The sequence below is a fragment of the Pongo pygmaeus genome, chromosome 7 (genome assembly GCF_028885625.2).
Source record: "Pongo pygmaeus isolate AG05252 chromosome 7, NHGRI_mPonPyg2-v2.0_pri, whole genome shotgun sequence".
Lineage (NCBI taxonomy): Eukaryota > Metazoa > Chordata > Mammalia > Primates > Hominidae > Pongo > Pongo pygmaeus.
Genome location: NC_072380.2, coordinates 33,952,603 through 33,976,928, shown reverse-complemented (window position 1 = coordinate 33,976,928; position 24,326 = coordinate 33,952,603). Strand labels below are relative to the sequence as shown.

Sequence of the window (24,326 nt, the reverse complement as noted above, 5' to 3'; positions counted from 1 at the left end):
ATGGGAGAAAAACAATCAACACAAAAGTGGAGGTGTCAACCTGAGCAGATTTCAAACTGAAACAAAGAATTTATATGATTAGCTGCAGTTACATAGAGATGTATAAACATCTTGGGCAAAATGATACCAAGCAAAACTCTAGCACTTCATGGTGCCGTATGTGTAGTTTAGTCTTTTGATATCTATTTTATATTCTGCCAGCAAAAATTTTGTCGTATCTTATGTGTTTTGCCAAGTTCTTTATTTGGGATTCTTCCTGATTTAAATATTTTTAGCTGCAGTGGTTTTTTAATCATGAGGGTATTGTTTCAAAAGGAATTATTTTATGTGCATCCGAAAGCAAAATTGAAGACCAATTCAAATTCATCTGAGATCATCCTATAAGTGAAGGACACTGTGGAAAAACACAGAAAGCTGACCTTGAGAACTGTCATATGAAGGGATCTCAGATTTCTATTACAAAAACACAGTTAGTGGGTGGCCTTTGCTGATGCCTCCCGACGATGTTGATTGAAGATGGCAAATTGCAACTTCATCTGTGTTCATCAGAAAATAAGGCCCATTCACTCTTCCCACCCTGAAATCCAGCCTCTTTGCAATCAGCCAGCTTTCTCAGTGGCCTACAATTTGGATAAGAGGAGCATGAATGGATGACTTTCTAGAAAGAAATATAATGTCTTGCCATGTCATTGTTTCTCTAAGGAAGCAGTACCACCCTTCATTTGGGGCTTAGTGGCTCAGAACTAGCACCTGGAAGAAAAAAGAATTAAAACTTCAAGACAGATGTAATTCAGAACTTTCCCTTGGTGGGTATCTTCCTCTCAAGCTCTGTCTGTAAGGGAGGGGAAGGGGGCAAATGCATCTGTTCATGGAGATAGTTGCTAATGGGTAATTTTCTGCTTGTCCCCAAGCCCTACAGTCCTTTACCCCCCAAAACATTATGCAGAAAGAGAGGGTCAAGCTCCTTATGGCAAGAGAAACATAAACACAACTGTTAAGAAATACAGCAGCACCCCCTAAAGCCTTGGCTGTAGGGACACCTTGGTTTTTCAAACCTACATACAGACATTGGGTTGCTTCTTTCACAAAGTACTTCATGCCTCATATATTTAAGTTGATTCAATAAAGGCATTGTTCAGAGTGGAAATGTGTAGTACGACCAATGCAGTCCTTTTTTACAGCTAACCAATTATGGGCTAAAAGAACAATGTGAAGTCTCTTTTCCAATTGTTTGTAGGAGTGTGTTCATTCCAAGCCATTACCGCATGTGTCTGTCAGAGGGAATCTCTGCATCAGGCTGTAATGAGGCACATTAGCTTTTTTTCCGCAACAAAGCGTTACATGGCCTGGCTCTATGACAGCTCAGAGATTATGGTTCAGGAAGCAGCTTCAAATCTAGCTCTCTTTCTTTCTAGAAAATCCAACAAGGCTGCAGTTATCAGGGAAGCTCTTAAAACCACAGGCAAGGAAGGAGGAAGAGTCTATCAGCACTTTGGGAAGCCAACGCAGGTGGATCACTTGAGCTCAGGAGTTCGAGATCAGCCTGGGCAACATGGTAAAACCCTGTCTCTACAAAAAAATACAAAATTAGTCAGGCCTGGTGGTGCATATCTGTAGTCCCAGCTACTAGGCAGGCTGAAGTGATTCTAGGGATGCAGCTCTAGAAGGATGTAGACAGGCACTGCTGCCTGCAGAAGGAGAGAAGTTCCTGAGGGCTGGTGACAGTTGCCTCAAGGAAAGTGTGTAGTACCATGGGGAGGCGACAAACAGGGAAGCCCAGGGTCTCAACCTACCACATCTCTCTCCAACATTTATTGTCCCTCTGCCTTAGAGTCAAGCAGCAAGCCTTTCTCTAACAAAAGACATCATTCGCATTTTGCTGTTCCCTCTTGGGTCACTTTCTGTCTGCCTCTCCAGATCCAGACTCTTCCATTCTCTTCCAGGTTCTTATCCTGATAGCCTGATCTGGATGGTTTCATCCATTTCCCAAGATGGTAGCTTCCTGATTAGGCTCCTGGGTTCATAGGGAAAGAGGAATGAAGCCAGGCAAAAAATCAGAGCAATGCAGCAATGAAGGTGTTTGCTTGTCCTGGCTCCTTCCCTCTGCTCCTTTAGGCTGGTTCTGCCCCCAGCCTGAAGGGCACTGTTCACTGGAGGTGGCTTCCTCCACACTGGGCTTACTGCTCCTAGGGACCCTTCTTTCCCACTCAATCCTAAGGATCTAATAATAATATCCTATCCTCTCCCCTCACCACTCCTGCTCCACGTTACCACACTAATACTTGTAAATAAATCATCCTGTTTGGAGGACACCATCTGTTTCCTGTTGGGACCCTGACTGAAATTGTCTTTTCCTCCTTCTACCTCCTTATAGATTAGAAAACTAAACCTCAGAGAAGTCAAATTGCTACTTTTCTTTAGACTTACAGCTAAAAAGTAGCAGAACTAGGATCTAAACCCAAGCAGCCTTGTTCCAGAAACTTTTCTTAGAGCCTCTGAACTATGCTGCCTCAATAACACATGAGACTAGAAATGTAGTTTTGCTTCTCTGCACCCATCAAAATCCTCCCCATCCCATTCAGTAGGAGTAAAGCTGCCCTCCTCCATGACCTTCTCCTTAACCGCTCCAGCTCCATCATCAGTTCATTCCCGTGGAGCATAGTGTCTGTGCCACCCCCAGTACACATACCAAATGCTACTTCATCCTATCCTTTAATTATCCATGTACATATTCTTGTTTCTCCAATGGATAGAAAACCTCCAGTAGGACAGACATTGTGGCTTCCATGTAACCCCCATTGTCCTTAGCCTACAGTAAATATGGTGGCCTGAGTTAGTCAGCAGAACAATGATTGAGAAGGAATTTCCATGGCTATATTATCTGTCAAAAAAAGCAATTGCCCCAGTAATTCATGGATTGTTCTTAAATTTAGATTTTTTAAAAAATGAGCAGTGGAGGCCGGGCATGGTGGCTCACGCCTGTAATCCCAGCACCTTGGGAGTCCAAGGTGGGTGGATCACCTGAGGTCAGGAGTTTGAGACCAGCCTGGACAACATGGTGAAATTCCATTTCTACTAAAATTACAAAAAATTAGCCAGGCGTGGTGGTGGGCCCCTGTAGTCCCAGCTTGGGAGGCTGAGACAGGAGAATTGCTTGAATCCTGGAGGTGGAGGTTGCAGTGAGCCGAGATTGCGCCACTGCACTCCAGCCTGGGCTACAGAGCAAGACTCTGTCTGAAAAAAAAAAAAAAAAAAAATGAGCAGTGGAAAAGTGACAGATGCTAAACAAGTAACAGTCACCTGGAAGCAATGACAGGTGGCCCTCAGTATCCATGGTTCCACATCCATGGATTCAGCCAACTACGAGTTGAAAATATTTGAAAAATAATAATAATTAAAACTAACAATACAACAATCAAAATAACACAAGTGAAAAAAATACAGAATAACAACTGTTTACATAGCATATACATTGTAATAGGTATTATAAGTTATCTAGACATGATTTATAGTATACAAGAAGATGTGTGTAGGTTATATGCAAACACTATACCATTTTATATCAGAGACTTGAGCATCCGTGGATTTTGGTATTCACGGATGTCCTGGAATCAATCTCCTGACAATACTGAGAGACGACTATATTTATAATCTCAGAATTGCTTATGGGGAAGCTACAATAAAAGTTGATATTGAATACAACTACAGTATTTGCATATGTTTCTTGAAGTTTGTGTTGTTGGTCATTTTTCACCTCCTTTTTAACAAGCAGAAATGCAGAGTTTCAGAGTGGCTGCTACATATATTAACATAAGTAGACTTATGATGTAGTGAAGAACGCTGCTATGATGTCCCAGCCTGTGCCCTTAACAAGAAGAATAGAACTGTTACTAGCTATGTACTTTCTCCCACTGGAATCTCTTCAAAAAAAATTACAGAGACAACTATAGAACATTTCCTTTACCAGCAAAGCTTGCTCAAGATTCCTGTAAAACTCTCATACTGTGTCAGCAGTTGCTGAAGAACCACCAGTACAACTCAATGGCTAGAAGAGAACTTCTGGAGCTTAACTGCTTGGGTTCATATCCTGGCTCTTCTACTTGTCAGCTATAAGTCTTGGAAAACTTAGTAATGTAATCTATCTGGGGCTCAGTTTTCTCATCTATAAGATGGGTATACTAATAGTACTTACCTGCCTCATGTTGTAAGGATTAAATGAAGTAAGCACAAGCGTCTAGGAAAGGGCTCGATATTTACACAGCACTCAGTGTTACTTATTATTGCTGAATAAGCAACCGGCATGTGATGATTACGACCTCTGAGGACTGTTGCTAGGACTTCCTAACACCAACACCTAGAAGTTTCCAGGAAAGACAACGTAATGCTCTCTAGTGTTTACAAAGACTGTGCCTGAAGGTATTAGAAAGCTCCACAGGTCTGGTCCCATTCTTGTGAACAGCATGCTGCCAAAGTTTTGTTGTTGTTGTTGTTGTTGTTGTTGTTGTTTTAAGTCTTGGTCTCCCTCTGTTGCCCAGGCTGGAGTGCAGTGGCATGATCTCAGCTCACTGCAACCTCCGCTTCCTGGGTTCAAGCGATTCTCCTACCTCAGCCTCCCAAGTAGCTGGGATTACAGGCGTCTGCCACCACACCCAGCTAATTTTTTTGTATTTTTAGTAGAGACGGTGTTTCACCATGTTGGCCAGGCTGGTCTTGAACTTCTGACCTCAAATGATCCACCCACCTCAGCCTCCCAAAGTGCTGGGATTACAGGCGTGAGCCACCACTCCTGGCCTGCCAAAGTATTTTCATGCATAATTGGGAGAAGGCCTGAAGAGGATCTTTCCAGTGTATTATACTATTTTACAACTGGGGAAACTGAGGCATCAAAGGCATAGGGAGACTAATTTATACATGAATATTTACGTGGCTCCCAAAATATGCCCAGCTGTGTGTGCAAACCAGTGGTGGATGCAAATAAACTATAGGCTGCCCATCTAATGTGACCCAATACATCAAGGTAGAGCCCAAGACTCCCAACCCCAGGTTGCTGCCACACCCCAATAGCACTTATAGACCAAGGAGCAGCTCTGTTTTTGAGAACAAGCTAAACACCTCTTGAGAGGAAGACGGGTTGCTTTCCATCACAAGACTACAACAACATTGAGGACACTGCAAATTCATTTCCTAATTCATGCAACCTTCATTCATTCTTCTATTACTGCCATTCAGGTAACTGCCATTCAGCCACTTACCACATATGTGCTGGAAGCCAGTGGAATGGGAAGGATACCATGACAGCAAAGCAAATAAAGAGCCTTTTTTCCTTGATAGGCCTCTTCCTTCTTTATAATCTTACCTTTTTATTACCTTATTAAGCATGGCATGCACAGAGGGCCTGCAAAAGGAAAGAAAGAAATAATTTGAGTGTCGGTTTGGCAGCAACTCTCCCTCCCAGGAGAATTGAGCTCATACACGTAGTTTATTACCTTCTCGTGCTCCTGAACACGGCTTAAAGCCATATAATATCTTTTGGTGGGTTAAATGAGAAGCAGCTCTCTCTAGTCTGTCAATCAAATCAATTTCCCCCTTGAATAAAGGAAGTTAGTATTTTACCCCCTCTGGCTGCCAAGGAAAGTAAGTTTCTTCTTGCTCTCTGCCAGGGATTCTATGGCAGGAGGAGAGAGGAGAGAATGTGTCCTGGTGATCTAGGTGGCTGGCACCTGGCATGAGGGGGCCACTAGAATGAGGAAGGGTCTGTTTGCACTCTCACAGTGGCACTAGCACTCCCACTTGGCTGCTAGTAGAAAAATCACAGCAACTCTAGCATTTTCTTCACAGCCATAGCTTGGCCAAAGCAAAAATATGGACATTTCACTGGAGTGATCAAGACAGAATCCAGATCACAATGGATTGAAGAGTGAGAGGGTAGTGAAGGAGGGAGGAAAGAAAAGAGAGATATAGCAAGAGTAAAAACATCTATCTCCTTTTCTTGGAAAAAGCCATTTGCCATATGCTGAAGAAATATGTGGTCATCTTCAATTTAATTCATATCAAGAAAGATTAATTAAGCCACTGCTATATATAAGGTATTTGACTGGATCCTGGGGAGAAGGGACACAGATAAACAGGAGTGCTTGCTATCTCTCTGTGGTGGTGCCTGAGTATTCCCTCTTTTAAGTCTTCGCTTAGATTTCACCTTCCCCATGAGGTCCACTCTGACTACCTTCTCAGTACTGCAACTGACCCTCAGCACACCTGTAACCCTTACCACTACTATACCTTTTTTTAATTCCATAGCACATCTCCTTCCAATAAACTTTATATTTACTTGCTTTTTTATGTTTATGACTTACTGTCAATCTCCACACAGTATAAGAATCTTTGTGAGTTCTATTCCCTGATGTATTTCTTTTTTCTTTTCCTTTTTTTTTTTTTTTCTAAGACCGAGTCTCGCTTTGTTACCCAGGCTGGAGTGCAATGGCACGATCTCAGCTCACTACAGCCTCCGCCTCCAGGGTTCAAGCCATTCTTCTGCCTCAGCCTCCCAAGTAGGTGGGACTACAGGCACCCACCACGCCCAGCTAATTTTTGTATTTTTAGTAGAGACGGGGTTTCACTATGTTGGCCAGGCTGGTCTCGAACTCCTGACCTCAGGTGATCCGCCCACCTCGGCCTCCCAAAGTGCTGGGATTACAGGTGTGAGCCACCACGCCCAGCCTCCCTGATGCATTTCAAGTGCCTAGAACAGTGCGTAGCCTATCATAAACACTCAGTAAATAGTCAGTGAATCAATAAATTAATGTTTCTCCCACAGTCTGAATACATTTTCTGCTATCTACTGAAGAATCAGCTGGAATTACTGAGAACCTTTAAGAAAAATAGGTACCTCTCTGATAAATAAGGAGTGAAGGCAGAAAACCACTTCAGGCCTTGAATGAGTGGATACATCCTTACATCTCAGTGATCTCGCAGTGCAGCTGAATTTCCACAAATCACTATCCTGTTGTTTTTCTTCACAGATTATTCCTCAATCAGTGTGCAGCTGGGTCATCCATTACCTTGGCTCTGATATTTCATTCTTGAACCTAATGCAATACCTTTTCTTACTTTGTGTAAGGACACTCACGACATGATGCAGATAACTTATGCATTAAGGATATGTTATAGAAATTTCATCAATTCTGTTGCATGTCAACAAGCATGTATTTCTTTTTTTTTTTTTTTTTTTTTCTGAGATGGGGTTTCACTCTGTCACCCAGGCTGGAGTGCAATGGTGCAATCTTGGCTCACTGCAAAGTCCGCCTCCCGGATTCAAGTGATTCTCCCATCTCAGCCTCCCGAGTAGCTGGGATTACAGGCACCCGCCATCATGCCTGGCTAATTTTTGTATTTTTGTAGAGATGGGGTTTCACCATGTTGGCCAGGCTGGTCTTGAACTCCTGACCTCAAGTGATCCACTCGTCTCAGCCTCCCAAAGTGCTGGGATTATAGGCATGAGCCGCCACGCCTGGCCAACAAGCATGTATTTCAAAGGTATGTTGCAGCTTTCAACATATTACACCGCTTAATCATCAACAGATTCCCACAGTCTGGCCCGTCATGATGCCATAAATACCTGCCTCTCTCCCAGGAACACAAACTGGGCTATGAACAAGAGATAGATCCCACTCTAGCCCAGGCACACTCCTTGACTAGCTTCGATTCCAAATCGCTTCTTTCCAACACCTCCCATGTGGAACTCTCTGAACTGGCACATTGCAGCCCAGTGACAAGCTCTAGAACACCCAAGCAGAGATTCTGGCAGAGAGCCAGATAGTCACATTTTTTTTATTAAAGTCTAAACTTTCTAGATAAGAAAAACCTCACTCCAGGTCACAAAGTCAATAAATGGCAGTGAGATGAGATTATGCTTCCTACATTGCTGGAGCGCCTTTCCCACAACATAATGCTGCACCAGCCTTTCATGTTCAATGACTCTTCTCCCTGGCTCCTCCTTTCCTTTGAGATGAAATTACTATCCCCAATGTGATTTACTCCAGGGAAAATAGTGGCCAATAGCTGATGCCCCTTATTCTCTACACTAATTTCTATTAAAAAAAATAGACCTCTATAATCTTTATTCCTAACTTACTAGAAAAAAACAGCATCATTCTCTTGCTGATAAGAACCACCATGGTTAGGTCCTGAAGCCATAAAGACATACCTGCTTCACAAACATGACTCCCTATGTCCAAAAGAAAAGGGCTATGATGTGAATTAATACTAACTGTCATTCTCTGCATTGAAAAAGTCTCATTAAATCCAAGTACATCTGCTCTATGGCCCAGCAGTGATAACATTACCCCTTGGGCTTGACCTAGCTATTGGAACTATGAAATCTTATACCGACATCCACTAAAGCCAGCTAAAATCCTTTTTCCTCACTCTTTAACTCTGCCTTTCCTTTCTCACATATACAGGTATATGAGTTAGCTTTTTCCATGAAAGAAACCACTCTAAACTTAGTGGCTTAAAACAACAGCCATTTAGGTCATGATTCTGCTTTGGGCAATTCTGGAATGGGCTCAGCTGATCTCAGCTGGCCTCACATATGTGTCTGAAGACAGTGGCTCAGCTTCTGGGTATTAGTTCATTGCCAGCTGGGCCACTAGAGGAACTGAGCCACTTGCCTCTTATTATGCTATAGGCTTGCATGTCTTGGTCGCATGAGGACCTAGGATTTCACTGTACATGCAAGCACTTTTCAAGTCTGTGAGTCTGTTAGTGTCCATTAGGCAAAACAAATCACAAGTCTAGCTCAAAAGTTGAGAAAGACTAATTTAAAAAAAAAAAGAAGAAGTTGGCCAGCTTGTAATCCCAGCACTTTGGGAGGCCACGACAAGAGGATCCCTTGAGACTAGGAGTTTAAGACCAACCTAGGCAATATAGAAAGACCCCATCTCAACAACAGTTTAAAAATTAGTCAGGCACAGTGGCACACACCTGTAGTCCCAGCTACTTGAAAGGCTGAGGTGGGAGGATCACTTGAGCCCAGGAGGTAAATGCTGCAGTGAGCTATGGCTGTGCCAATGCACTCCAGCCTGGGTGACAGAGCAAGACTCTGTCTTTATAAAGAAGAAGAAGGAGAAGGAAGAAGAAGCTACAATGTCTCATTGTAAAGGCATGAATATAAATACAGGGAGGGAAAGAAATTGCAGCCATTTATTTTTCCAAGTTTCCATCAGAAAGGGATTGTGAGATGTATAAGTGCTAATATGGGGAGAACAGTGGGGATGTTTAGCAATCGCTAAATCATCTAGTCACACCTAGTCTCCTCAAGAGAATATTGGGTGGCCGGGCACGGTGGCTCACGTCTGTAATCCCAGCACTTTGGGAGGCCGAGGCGGGCGGATCACGAGGTCAGGAGATCGAGACCATCCTGGCTAACACGGTGAAACCCCGTCTCTACTAGAAATACAAAAAAAAAATTAGCCGGGCGTGGTGGCGGGCACCTGTAGTCCCAGCTACTCGGGAGGCTGAGGCAAGAGAATGGCGTGAACCCGGGAGGTGGAGCTTGCAGTGAGCCCAGATCGTGCCACTGCACTCCAGCCTGGGTGACAGAGCGAGACTCTGTCTCAAAAAAAAAATAAAAAATAAAAATAAATAAAAAAGAATATTTGGTTAGGGTACCTCGTGCATTCATTCATTTATTCAACACATATTATTGAGCACCTACTATGTCCCATGCACTATTCTAGATACTGGTGATATAAAAGAAACAGACAATCCCTGTTCTTGTTTTTTTCCCAGTTTTTTTTATTTTATTTTATTTCAATAGGTTTCTGGGAAACACGTGCTGTTTGGTAACATGAATAAGTTCTTTAGTGGTGATTTCTGAGATTTTGGTACACCCATCACCCAAGCAGTGTACACTGTACCCTATGTATAGTCTTTTATCCCTCACTCCCCTCCCACTCTTTCCCCCAAGTCTTCAAAGTCTATTGTATCATTCTTATGCCTTTGCATCCTCATAGTTTAGTTCCTACTTATGAGTGAGAACATATGATGTTTGGTTTTCCATTCCTGAATTACTTCACTTAAAATAATGGTCTCCAATTACATCCAGGTTGTTGTGAATGCCATTATTTTGTTCCTTTTTATGGCTGAGTAGTATTCTATGATGTGTGTGTGTGTATATATATGTATATATGTGTGTGTGTATATATATACACATATATGTATATATGTGTGTATATATATACATATATGTATATGTGTGGTATACATATATATGTGTGTGTGTATATACATACATATATATGTGTGTGTGTATATACACACACACATATATACACACACACATATATATACATATATACACACACACACATATATATATCACAATTTTTTATCCACTCGTTAATCGATGAGCGTTTGGGCTGGGGCTGGTTCCATAGATTTGCTATTGTGAATTGTGCTGCAATAAACATGCATGTGCAAGTATCTTTTTTGTATAATGACTTCTTTTCCTCTGGGTACATATCCAGTAGTGGGATTGCTGGATCAAATGGTAGTTCTACTTTTAGTTCTATAAGGAATCTCCACACTGTTTTCCATAGTGGTTGTACTAGTTTACAATCCCACCAGCAGTGTAAAAGTGTTCTCTTTTCACCATATCCATGCCAACATCTATTATCGATTATGGCCATTCTTGCAAGAGTAAGGTGATATCACATTGTGGTTTTGATGTGCATTTCCCTGATCATTAGTGATCTTGAGCATCTTTTCATATGTTTGTTGGCCATTTGTATATCTTCATTTGAGAATGGTCTATTCATGTCCTTACTCCACTTTTTGATGGGATTGTTTGTTTTTTTCTTGCTGATTTTGTTTGAGTTCCTTGTATATTCTAGATATGAGTACTTTGTTGGATGTACAGATTATGAAGATCTTGTCCCACTCTATGGGCTGTCTGTTCACTCTGCTGATTATTTGTTTTGCTGTGCAGAAGCTTTTTAGCTTAATTAAGTACCATCTATTTATCTTTGTATCTTTGTTTTTTATTTTGTTTTGTTTTGTTTTTTTTTTTGCTTTTGGGTTCTTCATCATGAAGTCTTTGCCTAAGCCAATGTCCAGAAGAGTTTTTCTGATGTTATCTTCTAGAATTATTATGGTTTCAGGTCTTAGATTTAAGTCCTTGATCCATCTTGAGTTGATTTTTGTATAAGATGAGAGATAAGGATCCAGTTTCATTCTTCTACATGTGGCTTGCCAATTACCGCAGCACCATTTGTTAAATAAAGTGTCCTTTCCCCACTTCATGTTTTTGTTTGCTGACAATCCCTGTTCTTATTATGCTTACAATCTAGTGAGGACACAGACAATAAAAAAGTAAATGTATAATAGTTCGGACTAGTAAGTGCTATGGTGGAGGAAGGAGCAGCAGATCCCTCTGGGAGTCTTGCTATTCAGCCACTTTAGAATCCGCCTCCCTCTCCTCCCTTCACCGAGTGGACCATGGAATGCACGGTGGCTGGTGAACTGGCACTGGTGAGAGGAAAAACGTAGGATTGGAAAGCAGTCGCCCACCAGGTGAATTGATGCCGAAGCTAGACAGATGGTTCAGCATGATGGACATTTACCACAGGGCAGAGCCAGATCCAACCTTTCAAGAAACAGGGACCTCCGATGAGTGAGAAAACAGTGGGATGGAACCTCAGGAGGCATGAATCACTGCACTGGAGGGAACGGTTTGTGTCTGCGGCCTGCTCTGTATTTGGGAGCTGGTTTTCACCAAAAGACATGTTTAAGCACCAATAAATGTCTATCTTTCCAAAGCTCAAACCTTACTCCCCCCAGCTTCCTTCTTTCCCCACATTCCAGTGCTCCCTGAGCCCTTTTATCTAAGGGTTAAAGTAAAGTGAAATACATTGGGAAACGGGAATTTCCATCCTCTTGTCAATTAGGTCCAGACAAATGTCTTTCTCTCGACCTTCCCAGATCCTCCACTACTCTACAAGGCCAGCTCTGTTTCTTTCTCTCCCTGACTGTCTCCACTTCTAACAAAAGGGCCCCTGAAACCAGCTGCAGTTTCTGAGTGGGTAAGAAATGTCACTAATAGGAGGAATAGCCATGAACCACAACACTAAAAACCATCTTTTCGGTCTCCCACCCCATATGTGACATGCGTGTCCTTGGCCCTAGGGGTGGACAGTTCAGCTTTCAAAGGGCAGACTAAGTTTTTACAAGAGGCACTAGAACATACTGGTCGTGAATATGGGCCTGGAAAAAATTACTAATAGGTACTAGGCTTAATACTTGGATGATAAAATAATCTGTACAACGAACTCCCATAACATATGTTTACCTATGTAACAAACCTGCACATGTACCCCTGAACTTAAAATTAAAGTTAAAAAAAAAAAGAATATGGGCTTGGGAGTCAAGGAGTCTTCTTAACTTAGGCTCTGAAGCAGTGCAACCTTGGACAAGTGTTTTTTATCATCACTAAGCCTCAGTATTACATTCCTAAAATGGTAACAGCAATGCTTATAGAGTTTTCAATTGGATTAAATGGGAAATGACATATAAGGGCTTTGGGCATCGTGTCTGACATAGTATAAGAAATGGGAGATAATGTTACTAGCATTAACTTATTTTATTGAAGAGGGAGGCTGGAATCAGGCTGTTTCTGCAGAGAATGCCAAGAGACAAGAAGTTGCCCAGCCTGCGAATAGTGACTGACAGGTGCAAGCAGTCTCAGAGTGGGTTTGCTGGCAGGTGGTTAGGGAGTGAGGTCTATCTTCTTGCTGTTAAGTTCATTTAAAAATAATATAAAAGCACATCTGGTGCCGTGATGACATACACGATCCTGAGAGCCAGAGCCTTCCTCTGGTTGCCCTGAAGACACCCCCGTACCCAGAACAGGAGACCGGTAGGTGGCAAAGGGAGGGGCTCCACAGTTCCTGCAGCAGGACAGCACGGTACCCAAGGTCTTCTCATCCTCTCTCCTTCCAGCCTTCTCTGATTCTCTCTAGGTGGGCAGAAATGCCACCATCCATTAAAGCAAATGTCTCAAGATCCTTTTAAAAATCAGCTCACAAAATGATCCTCCAGGATTTACCTCTGATGGTCAAATTAGATAGTTTGAAGCTTAAACAAAAATGCTAAAAGATCATGAGGGTAGAGAACTAGAGAAATAAAGAAGTCAAGGCTGGGAGCTGTGGCTCGCAGCTGTAATCCCAGCACTTTGAGAGGCCAAGGCAGGAGGACTGCATAATGCCAGGAGTAGGAGACCAGCCTGGGCAACATAGCAAGACCTCCATCTCTACAAAATAAAAATTTAAAAATTAGCCAGGGCACAGGTGGCACAGGCCTGTAGTCTTAGCTACTCAGGAGGCTGCAGTGGGAGGATTGCTTGAGCCCAGGAGTTCCAGGTTATAGCAGGCTATTATAGCACCACTGCACTCCAACCTAGGCAAGAGAACAAGACCCTGTTTCAAAAAAATAAATAAATAAATAAACAAGGAAGAAGAAGTCATGATTCATGATGCTGAGTTCAGGGACATTTGCTTTCCTGAGGCCTCCTTTACCCTAATTCATGCTGTTGGAGGGAGCTCTGTAAGCACGTATCAGGCTAGCCAGCTTCCACTCCCACACTGCCACCAAGATGCTCAGTGGCAGCAGGCCTCATGCCCTCTCATCTTTAAAAGTGAAAACTTTTTCTTGGTCAACATTTATCAGACTGGACTTCTAACCACCTACTGCAGAATCACCTGGGGAAGTTGCTTTCAAACACAGAATGTTGGACTCACCTAGACCGCTGGCATCTGAGAGGATGGGTACGAGAGATCTGTGTTTCTAAGAGTCTCTTCACAGGCCAGTTTGAGAACCACTAGCCTAGGAGATTTCCGAAACACAAAACTACTAATTCTAACTAGCTATGCTACTCAGGGAAAACATTAGCAAGATGTGAGTCTCCTTTCGGGGCATATGCAATCTAAAAGAGACTCCTCCAAGTCAGCAACAGTGAGCATGATAATCTAGCTAACATTGGAGGCATCCTTAGAACTCACAGTTCTGTCTCCCTGCTGTTCTCTCCCAGCCAGGAACTCCCCAGGGTCACAGCTCTAACTCACAAAAGCTGGCAAGCCCTGGCTGTCATCTTCACTACATAACTCAAGTCCAGCTCTTAGTAAATGTTGACTGCATGTATGTGCACACACAAACACACACACACACACAAAGCTGAGGTGTATGGAGAGGTCATCTTGTGTCAGTCCCTTTCATGTGTCACTTTACTAATCATCAAAACAATCCCAGAAGGTAGGTACTATTTTGTTCCCATTGTAACCATGACAGCACGTAAGGTTCAGTCATTTGTCCACAGTCATCCAGCTAACCAGTGGCAAAATCAGGATTTGATCCCAGGTAATAAGATGCCAGAGTGGGTGTTTTTATGTTCCCCTGCATAACTTTGTCTCCAGTGGTGGAATTTTAGGCATCAGTTTTAAAGGAAAGTCATAAACCCCTGCATTTCATCTGTGATATAAGGAGAGTTGAATTCACAGGTCTCAACTACTCTTCCATCCTTGAAAGTCAATTAAGCTTAACAAAATCGGGTGCATCCACTGCCTAAGGCAATGGATTTCTACAAGGTAAAAGCAATCTGGAAAAGTGCAGATACATTTTGGGTGGTCACATTGCCTGGGGGACAAAGGTGTGTAGAACTCAAGGTGGCTAAAGGGTCTACAACTCCAAACCGGCCCACGCCCAGGAGAACTGTCCTCTGCAATGCAACAGGAGCCTCATGGAGAAATTCACATAGGCAATGGAAATACAGTGGTCAGTTAATGAGTTCTAATAGTGCTGTCCCAAGACAAGGAGGACCACTGGACATTCAGAGCCTTGTCAGTCCCTCTCCAGCTCAATTTCAACAGTCTGAGCATTCCTGCTAAGTGATTTGGTTTATGAGAACTCCGGCAATTTCAGAAGAGGTCATCTCTAATAGGAAAAAAAAAAACAGACTGGCATTTGGGTGTCACCCCAACTTTACCTGAACTGTATCAAAGGTGTTATTATTCATTATATAGAGGATTCAGAGCAAAATAAAGTTTATCTGCAATTGTGTAAACCTGATCTATATGGGTAACTGGAGCATGAAAGATTGCAATAGCATAAACAAAGACAGGATAAAAATGTGCTGCTATATGAGTCTGTCCCCAGTAATGGCTATATTAATCACCATTATCATTATAGTTACCCTCCTTGGCATCATCATAATCAATCCAGCAACTGTTTCCCTTGGTGATGTCTCCTTATTACAGCACGGTATTAATTGTATCCGAGCTGATTTTCTGCTCCTACTGCTTAACAGCTGTGTGGGAGTAAATATCCCTCAGTCAAACACCAGCTCAGACTGCCAGGACTCAGGAAATTGATCCAGATGTGAACAGCAGGATCAGAACACAGCTGCAGAAGAGAATACACCAGTGTCTGTGCTAAACTTAGTGATGAGCGTCCAGTTATAGAGATTATAAGACTTCCTTTCAAATACAATGAGCCATCAAAGAGTTAACAGCTTGAGTTTTGCTTTTGTTAGTTTCATCTAGGTCAGGAGCATTCATCTAAGGAACTTTTGTCTAGCTCTTTCAAAAAAAAAAGAAAGAAAAAAACAACCACCACCAAGAGAATAACCACATGGATTCCCTAAACATGTGATTAAAAACTATAACTATCCCAAATGCGTATTGTGTTTATTGGGGAACAAAGCTATCTCAGCACTTTCTTTTATTTCTAAGTACATTTCAAAGCACTTCAGTTTGTGACTTCCACAAATTAGAGCTCTCACACTTTTCTCCCTAAACAGACCAAGGCAATTGCATTCTACAGCAACAGCTATTTTTGTTCCTCCCTTTTGAGTCTCCAACTGGCTGGCAAAAGTGCCAGAAGACCTGTTGATTTGTATATCTTCGTTTTTTGTTTTTTGTGTGTGTGTTTTTTTTTTTTTTTTGAGACAGAGTTGCACTCTTGTTGCCCAGGCTGGAGTGCAATGGCACGACCTCGGCTCACTGCAATGTCTGCCTCCCAGGTTCAAGGGATTCTCCTGCCTCAGCTTCCCAAGTAGCTGGGATTACAGGTGCCCACCACTACACCTGGCTAATTTTTTGTATTTTTAGTAGAGACGGGGGTTTCACCATTTTGGTCAGGCTGGCCTCAGGTGGTCCACCCCGCTCAGCCTCCCGAAGTGCTGAGATTACAGACATGAGCCACTGTGCCTGGCCAATTTGTATATCTTTTGTTGCTTTTCATCAGTTTCACTGCCTCTTGGCATCACAAACTGTATTTATTTTGGGTGACTTTGTTTTAAAGATCTAGCACTGAGCTAAGATTCAGGACACTTAGCTACTCTTCTTTTAAGTTTTCTTTCCCTTTTAATTGACACATAGTCATTGTTCTTATTTATGGACTAGAATGTGATCCTATACTTCTAGACATTGTATAATGATCAAATCAGGGTAATTACATCACCTCAAACCTTAATCAGTTCTTTGTGGTGAGAATATTTAAAGTTGTCCCTTCTGTTAACTATGCTTCTTAATGCCTTGTTTGTATAGGTGGGTCTGAAGAGGTCCCGTGAACCGTTGTTTCTTCATCTATTAAAAATGGGAATAAAGGCTGATCTTTGCACTGCTCCCTGGATGAGCAGTCTTGAGGTGCAGAGGAGAGATCATGGGGCTTAGCAGTGCAACAAGCCCTCTCATGTCCTCTAGGAAGATATGTAAGACAAGAAAAGCTTCCTGCGAAGTCAGGTGCCGTGCATGCCAGGGGCCTCAGGAAGCTGTCCTTTGCCCTACTATACCCCTGCTAAGAAACCGCCCTTGGTAAGGTAGGAATAACAGGCTCACAGATTTTTACATATGAATGCAGTTTGCTTCAATATATGCAATAATAAAAAGTTGCAACCAGCCTAAATAGCAATGCCATTAAGTAAGTAAATTATAGTACATCCATTCAATGAAATATTATGCAGCCATGAAATTAAGGTTTTCAAAGATTTTTAAAGCCAACATAGAAATGTCAAGGTAAGTTTCTAAAAAGTTAAAAAGCATTCAATCCAAACATCAAATTTTAGCACATCCATACATACAGGTCGTTATTGTGTGTATTTCTTTGTATATGTAAAATGTATGGGTGTATAGAGGGAGAGAGAGATGAAGATTGAGGGAGAGATCGAAAGCAGAGAAAGAGAGAAAGAGAAATATACCAAAAATATTAGCAATTGTTTATCACTTGATGGGCTCTTATGTTCTGATGTTTGTTTACATCTTTCAAATTTTCTCATAAAAATATTTGCTACTTTTATAATCAATCAAATGAATATTATTTTTAAAACGAATTTGTGTGTGAAACTATTAAAATTAAATTTGAAAATCATTTTATGATATGGCAAAATGCCTATCTTAAAAAATTAGAATAAATTCCTATGATTGCAACTCTGTCCAAAAGTTATGGCTGAGAAGAAGTAAATACATTCAAATATTAGTGATACAGAAGGGCATGATCCCTTTAAGTGATGCAGAAGGGGGAAAGGGAAGTGCTGGGAAGGAAATGGCATAGTCCCTTTAATGATATGGAAGGGCTCCACCTCCAGGGCCTGTGCCCACAGACTTCAGTGAGGACAGGCATTTTTGTTTTTTCTGCCCAAATGTTGCATTTCCCAAGACCACCCTGGCCTGCCACACCCCCATCCTGTGCCTATAAAAACCTGAGACCCTAGCAGGCAGACACCCAAGTGGCTGGACATCTAGAGGAGCACATCACCGGAGGAACACACGAGCTGAGCAGCCCGACTCCAAGGGAAAACCATCTCCCTTCTGGCTCCCCCATCTGCTGAGAGCTACTTCCACTCAATAAAATCTTGCACTCATTCTCCAAGCCCATGTGTGATCTGATTCTTCCAGTACACCAAGGCAAGAACCCCGGGATACAGAAAGTCCTCTGTCCTTGCGATAAGGCAGGGGTCTGATTGAGCTGACTAACAGAAGCTGCCTATGGATGGCTAAACTAAAAGAGCACCCCGTTAAACATGCCCACTGAGGCTTCAGCTATAGGCATCCACCCCTAGACACTGCCGTGGGGTCAGAGGCCCACAGCCTGCCTGTCTGTATGCTCCCCTAGAGGTTTGAGCAGCAGGACACTGAAGAAACAAGCCACACTCCCATCACATGACCCGCGAGAGGGACAAGGGAACTTTTCCCATTTCGTTAACATTGGTTATTTCTGAATGATAGAATTGGGGTAATCTTAACTTCTTTCCTTTTCTGAATTAGAACAAAACAACAAAAATAGTTTTTCTTTTTTTCTTTTCTTTTTTTTTTGAGAGGGAGTCTCACTCTGTCACCCAGGCTGGAGTGCAGTGGCAGGATCTCGGCTCACTGCAACCTCCGCCTCCCAGTTCAAGCAATTCTCCTGCCTCAGCCCCCTGAGTAGCTGGGATTACAGGCACGCACCACCATGCCCAGTTAATTTTTGTATTTTTAGTAGAGACGGGATTTCACCATGTTGGTCAGGCTGGTCTCGAACTCCTGACCTAGTGATCTGCCCACCTCGACCTCCTAAAGTGCTGGGATTACAAGCGTGAGCCATCATGCCCTGCCAAAAATAGTTTTTCAAGGGCTAAAAAATAGGAGTGTTGATATTGGCAAAAATTGGCATTTTTTAAAGTTAAAATATTTAAAAATGTAATATTTAAAAGATCTTAAAGATTAAAAAAACATTTTGTGTACCCAGTTATGTGAATTCCCTTCTCACAGATGAAATATATATCTTCTAATACATAGAGAGGAAAGGGACTTTCCTTATTCTGCACATAGCACCATGTAGCTAATAAAATAACTCTATAGTCCCAGAGAATAATCAGGCCAACTATTACCCAAATGCATATCCCATCAGCCTGCACTTGCAGCCTCCATTCCCATGTATGTCAGGGAAGCTATAGGCTAGTGCTGCTCTCTGCTTCAATGCTGGAAGAGATTTGTTGAGACTGAGGAGTAAGAAGTGGATTATTAAAAAGCTCTTTTTTCAAGATCCAGCATCAACTATTCCAAAGCAAAGTTTATAATAGCCTCTTAACATTTCTTCTTGCCAATGGTGTGGAAAGTCAAGTTGTGAATAATTAAACATATAATTCCAAATGAGACAAATATCACTTACTGGCTTTGAGAAACGTTGCGGAATGGTACAGCCATTTTAATAAATAAATTCTTAAAAAATAATTGAATCCTGAGGACATGTGAGTCATTTCTCTCACACTGTAAAATGTACTAGTTTTTCCAACCCATAATTCATGACATATATACATCTATTTGTACCAAAATGGCAAATCTTAGACTAATGAGCATAACATATTCATCTTTGTCAAATACATATTTTTGAAAGGAGGATATTGCAATTATTAAAATTGAATTTTAACATTAATAAGCATCTTTAGCTTTTTTTCTGTATAGAAATGTGAGGGATTTTTTTTTAAGTCTTTGGGTTTTCGCCCTTGTCTTGACTGTAACAAGGAATTTGGACTCACTCATTTCCTATTTTTTAACCCCACCTCAGCCCTTGCCTCCTTTGTGGTCTTGACTCCCTCTCTTCCTGAGGACAAAAAAGACAGATCACTCCATATGTGACTGTAGAAGCTATCTATCAGAAGCATATGTGTTTAATCAACTTTAATACCCCTGCAGTCCAGAAGAAGTAAAATATTCAGAACTGGGAATAATTATAATTTCCATCACATTAGCAAGGTTTGCTGGCATGCCAGAGGGGCAGGGCCCTCACCATCACTCTGCTGAGGCTGGCTGGCAGCTTAGGGGACAGTAGGCAGTGGCTGACCTGCACACAACACCAAGCCTCTCTTGCTCTCAGTTGTGCCCTCTCAGTTGTACCTCAAGGTTCCCCTGCAACCTTGAGGTAGCATCCACTGTGATTAACAAAGAAACTGACTGATCTTTCTCATTTTCCTCAAAGTGTCCTTAATATTACTCTTCATTAAGAGGAGCAAATCAAAATCTGTTGATTTTACAAGCCAGAGAAAAATTAGTGGGCTCATGGGCATTCCAGATAAGGAAGTTCCCTAGAACATAAGCTGTGTTCCCATCAGAAAGGCCAGCAGCTACCTACTAAGCCAGGCTGAGATCCTCAGCTCCACATCTTCTCTCATAACAGGAATTCCCTGGCTCCCACACAGTTCTCTCTCCAAGGGAAATGTTCGAAGGAGAGCCCAAGAATGCTGGCAAAGACACAGAAGACCTGAGTTCTTATCTGGTCTCTCTTACTAACCACACAAGCTCTGTGAGCTATTTGATTTCTCTGAGTTTTGATTTGCTCTTTTGTAAGGTGAGAAGAAAAGTGTCTGCCATTTCTACGCTTGGTACTGTTGTGTAGCTCAAAGACAATGATGTTTGTGAAGGCCTTTTGTCCACCATAAAGCACTAGGATAATAACTAAGAAGTGGTATAAAGGAGTTTTGGAGTTGCCAAAAATGAAACATATCCAATCTGGGCAGGGTGGGGGAAAATGCACCCTCTCTTACACTGCAGAAACAAAAATAAACAGGTGTAAATTTTGCAATTTCATCTGACAAAGGTCTGAAATCCAGAATCTATAAGAAACTTAAACAAATTAACAAGCAAAAAACAAAAAATTCCATTAAAAACTAGGCAAAGGACATGAACAGACACTTTTCAAAAGAAAACATACATGCAGCTAACAAGCATATGAAAAAATGCTCAATATCACTAATCATCAGAGAAATGCAAATCAAAAAACTGTAATAAGATACCATCTCACACCAGTCAGAATGGCTATTATTAAAAAGTTAAATAACAGGTGCTGCAAGGCTGCAGAGAAAAGGGAATATTTATACACTGCTGGCAGGAATGTAAATTAGTTCCACCATTGTGGAAAGCAGTGTGGTGATTTCTCAAAGAACTTAAAACAGAATTACCATTTGACCCAGCAATCCCATTATTGAGTTTACACCCAAAGGAATATAAAAAACACATGCACATGTATGTAAATAGCAGCACTATTCCAATAGCAAAGACATGGAATCAACCTAAATGCCCATCAATGGTAGACTGGATAAAGAAAATGTGGTACATACATATCATGGAATGCTATGCAGCCATAAAAAAAGAATGAGATCATGTCCTTTGCAGTAAAACGGATGGAGCTGGAAGCCATTTTCTTATGTAAACAAATGCAAGAACAGAAAACCAAATGCTGCATGTTCTCACTTACAAGTGGGAGCTAAACATTGAGAACACGTGGACACAAAGAAGGGAACAACAGATACCAGCATCTAATTGAGGGTGGAGGATGGGAGGAGAGAGAGGATGAAAAACTATGTATTGCATACTATGCTTATTACCTGGGTGATAAAACAATCTGTACACCAAACCCCTGTGATACGCAGTTTATCCACATAACAAACCTGCAAATGTACCCCTGAACCTAAAATAAAAGTTTTTTAAAAAAATGCAATTTAACAATATTTGTCAAAAGCCTTCCAAATGTGCATAACCTTTGACCCAAAAGATTCACTATATTGCCATTATTTAATTTTTAGTCACAGTGCATCAGATGTGAAGAAATTATTTTGGTTAAAGCCATTTTCTGTTCTTCAGACTTAGTGATATCACCCACATCCATTCTTGTTAGGTAATTTGAGCATTGAGAATGTTGTCAATGACACCTGTAATACAGTAACTTCACATAAAATTAAAATAAATTGCATACGTCTTAAAAGTATTTATGCTTTTTCATTCACTTGTACATATATAATAATAAAATGATCACCTGTGAATTTATGTGCATATGTGCTTATGTGCATATGAAAAGGTTAGAAAATAGAATGGCAAGAGATCACCGGTTAGATACGGGAGACAGAAAAAGTTTTTTCTTTTTAATTTGAAGAGCTGTAGTTCTGAATTTGTTTTACAATGAATACATTTGCTTTTGTATATTTTTAAAAGCTAGTTTTAATTTAGAATATAATACAAATCATTGTGTGATTAATAATCCATCCAATATTAATAATAACCACCACAGAGATGCAGAAAATGTACTGAAAAGGGTGTGAGCTGGAAGAGTGGGTGTCATTTAGTAGTGACAGACGGAGGGCATTCCAGTCCAAAGTAACAGTAGTAGTTAAGGTTTCAAATCAAGAAAGAAAATAACATGCACAAGGTAGGATCAAACAAAAACCTCTGATGGGGAAGTAGTTATGAATAATAACATCAGGTAGAGGGGATGGAGGCAGACAGAGAGGACCTTAAATGTTGTCCTGCCAGCAATGGAGGCCATTGGCAGTTGTGAAGCCTGAATGCTTAATTTTGAAATCTTTATATTTAGGATACAGGCAGATCTATTTGGATGTTAATGTACGATGCCAGGTATGTAGGAATTTATGAGTAATGAACAGAAAGGACTATGGGAGCTATTTGGGCTTCCCTTGGAAGGAGAAGAAAACAGCTCTGCTCCCCATTTCAGTGATTTACTAGATAGACGATTATCAAACAGCTTAAAACAAGTTATTATTTCTCATTATTTTGAAATCTGGACTGGGCTTAGCTGGGCAGTTCTGGTTCATGCAGTATCTGCTAGGGCTGAAATGCCAAGATTGCTGCATCACTCATGTATCTGCTGTCTCCCTTAGGCTAGTGTCAGCAGCTAGGAGCTGACCAGACGTCAAGAACTGTGAAGGATCTGAGATAATACCCTACTTACAAGTTAACAAATTAGTCTGTCACATTCATGGATGCTGGGAGAAGTCCTATGTGAGGGACAAAGAACTTTATTTATTTTTTATTTATTATTTTTATTATTCATGGTACAGGAGTCAGCATGAGCTGTATGTTTGCATGAGTTCTCCTTGCCCCTCCTCCCCACCTCCCACCCACTTATGTCTCATGAGAGCAACAGAGTGGCTCCAGCAGATGCTGCTCACACAGTGGGATTGTCCCACTGCTGAGGAGCTCTGAGCTTAGGATGCTCCCAAACCTGTAAGGGAGCTTCTAGCAAAGATGCCCAACCTTCCTCCCAGGAGGAGACTTTCTCTTTATTGCCCCGATCAGGAAACGAATCTGCCCTCTGCCCAGGAAGGAGACCCTATCTCTGTCTTCCAAGGATGTTTGCTATACAAACATCCTTGAATAAAAATATCCTTAATAATAAGACAGTTCAAGACAAAATTTCCCCCTACCATTGGATGTCTCTCTTCCTCTATATGACCTCTCCATGTGGTGGCATTATGGTCACAGGCCGATGGTCTCAACACAGCTAGACATTGCATATAGTGGCTGGTTTCCAAGCAGACAGAGTTGGGAGGTGCCAGACCTGGCACCACATCACTCCACAGCATGCTATGGGTCAAAGCCCATTTCAAACCAGCCCAGGTTCAAGGAGAGGGGAAATACACTTCACCTCTCAATGTGAGAAGCAACGTATGCTGCTGGGAGGGAAAAAGTTGATCACATCTATGTTTGGGGCACATTTACCATACTCCCTATCAAGTAGAAGCAGTGGTTTCTACACTATGGGAAGTAAGCATTACATTTATTTAAAATATTTTTTTTTTAATTTTAATTTTAAAGAAAAGTGGTCAATGAAAACAGAAAGGCTGGGTAAGAAATATGACAGTGCTCAAAGTATACCTGAAATGGAAAAAGTTTAAGAATTTCTCCCGTCCAAGCACAGTGGCTCATTTATATAATCCCAGCACTTTGACAGGCCGAGGTAGGTGGATTGCTTGAGTCCAGGAGTTCAAGACCAGCCAGCGCGACATGGTGAAACCCTATCTCCACAAAAAATACAAAATATATTAGCTGGGATTGGTGGTGTGTGCCTGTAGTCCCAGCTACAAGGAAGGCTGAGGTGGGAAGATAGTTTGAGCGCAGGAGTTCGAGGTTGCAGTGAGCCGAGATCATGCCACTGCACACCAGCCTGGCTGACAGAGTGAGATCCTGTCTCAAACAAACAAACAAACAAACAAAAAATTACTCCTTACAGAACCCCAGAAATACATAAGTACAGTGGTTACCAATCCTAACCTGAGTACAGATACTCAAGATCTGCCCAAGAAAATATGACTAAGAGATTTTTGATGGGGTAAAAGAAGGTGCATGTTTAAATATACTGTGCCACAGGTTAATCTCTTGCATGTTGATGGCCAAGAATCCTCTGGCATTGGTGTCTTCCTTCATAGAGATTTTGCCCCATCTATACAAACTATAGTTTTGCTTGTATTTTCATTTTAAATTTCCGCAGTTTCTATTGCTTCCATGCCAATA

The 24,326-nt window shown here is 41.6% G+C and overlaps 1 long non-coding RNA gene across 1 annotated transcript in view; it reads right to left on the bottom strand.

The window, feature by feature from the left end:
- LOC129042894 (uncharacterized) overlaps positions 1-24,326 on the bottom strand; it is a 95,665-nt gene that overhangs the window by 49,725 nt on the left and 21,614 nt on the right. Inside the window, exon 2 of the long non-coding RNA XR_008504230.2 lies at positions 5,253-5,395. This is a non-coding gene — a long non-coding RNA (uncharacterized LOC129042894). The remainder of the gene's footprint in view (positions 1-5,252; positions 5,396-24,326) is intronic.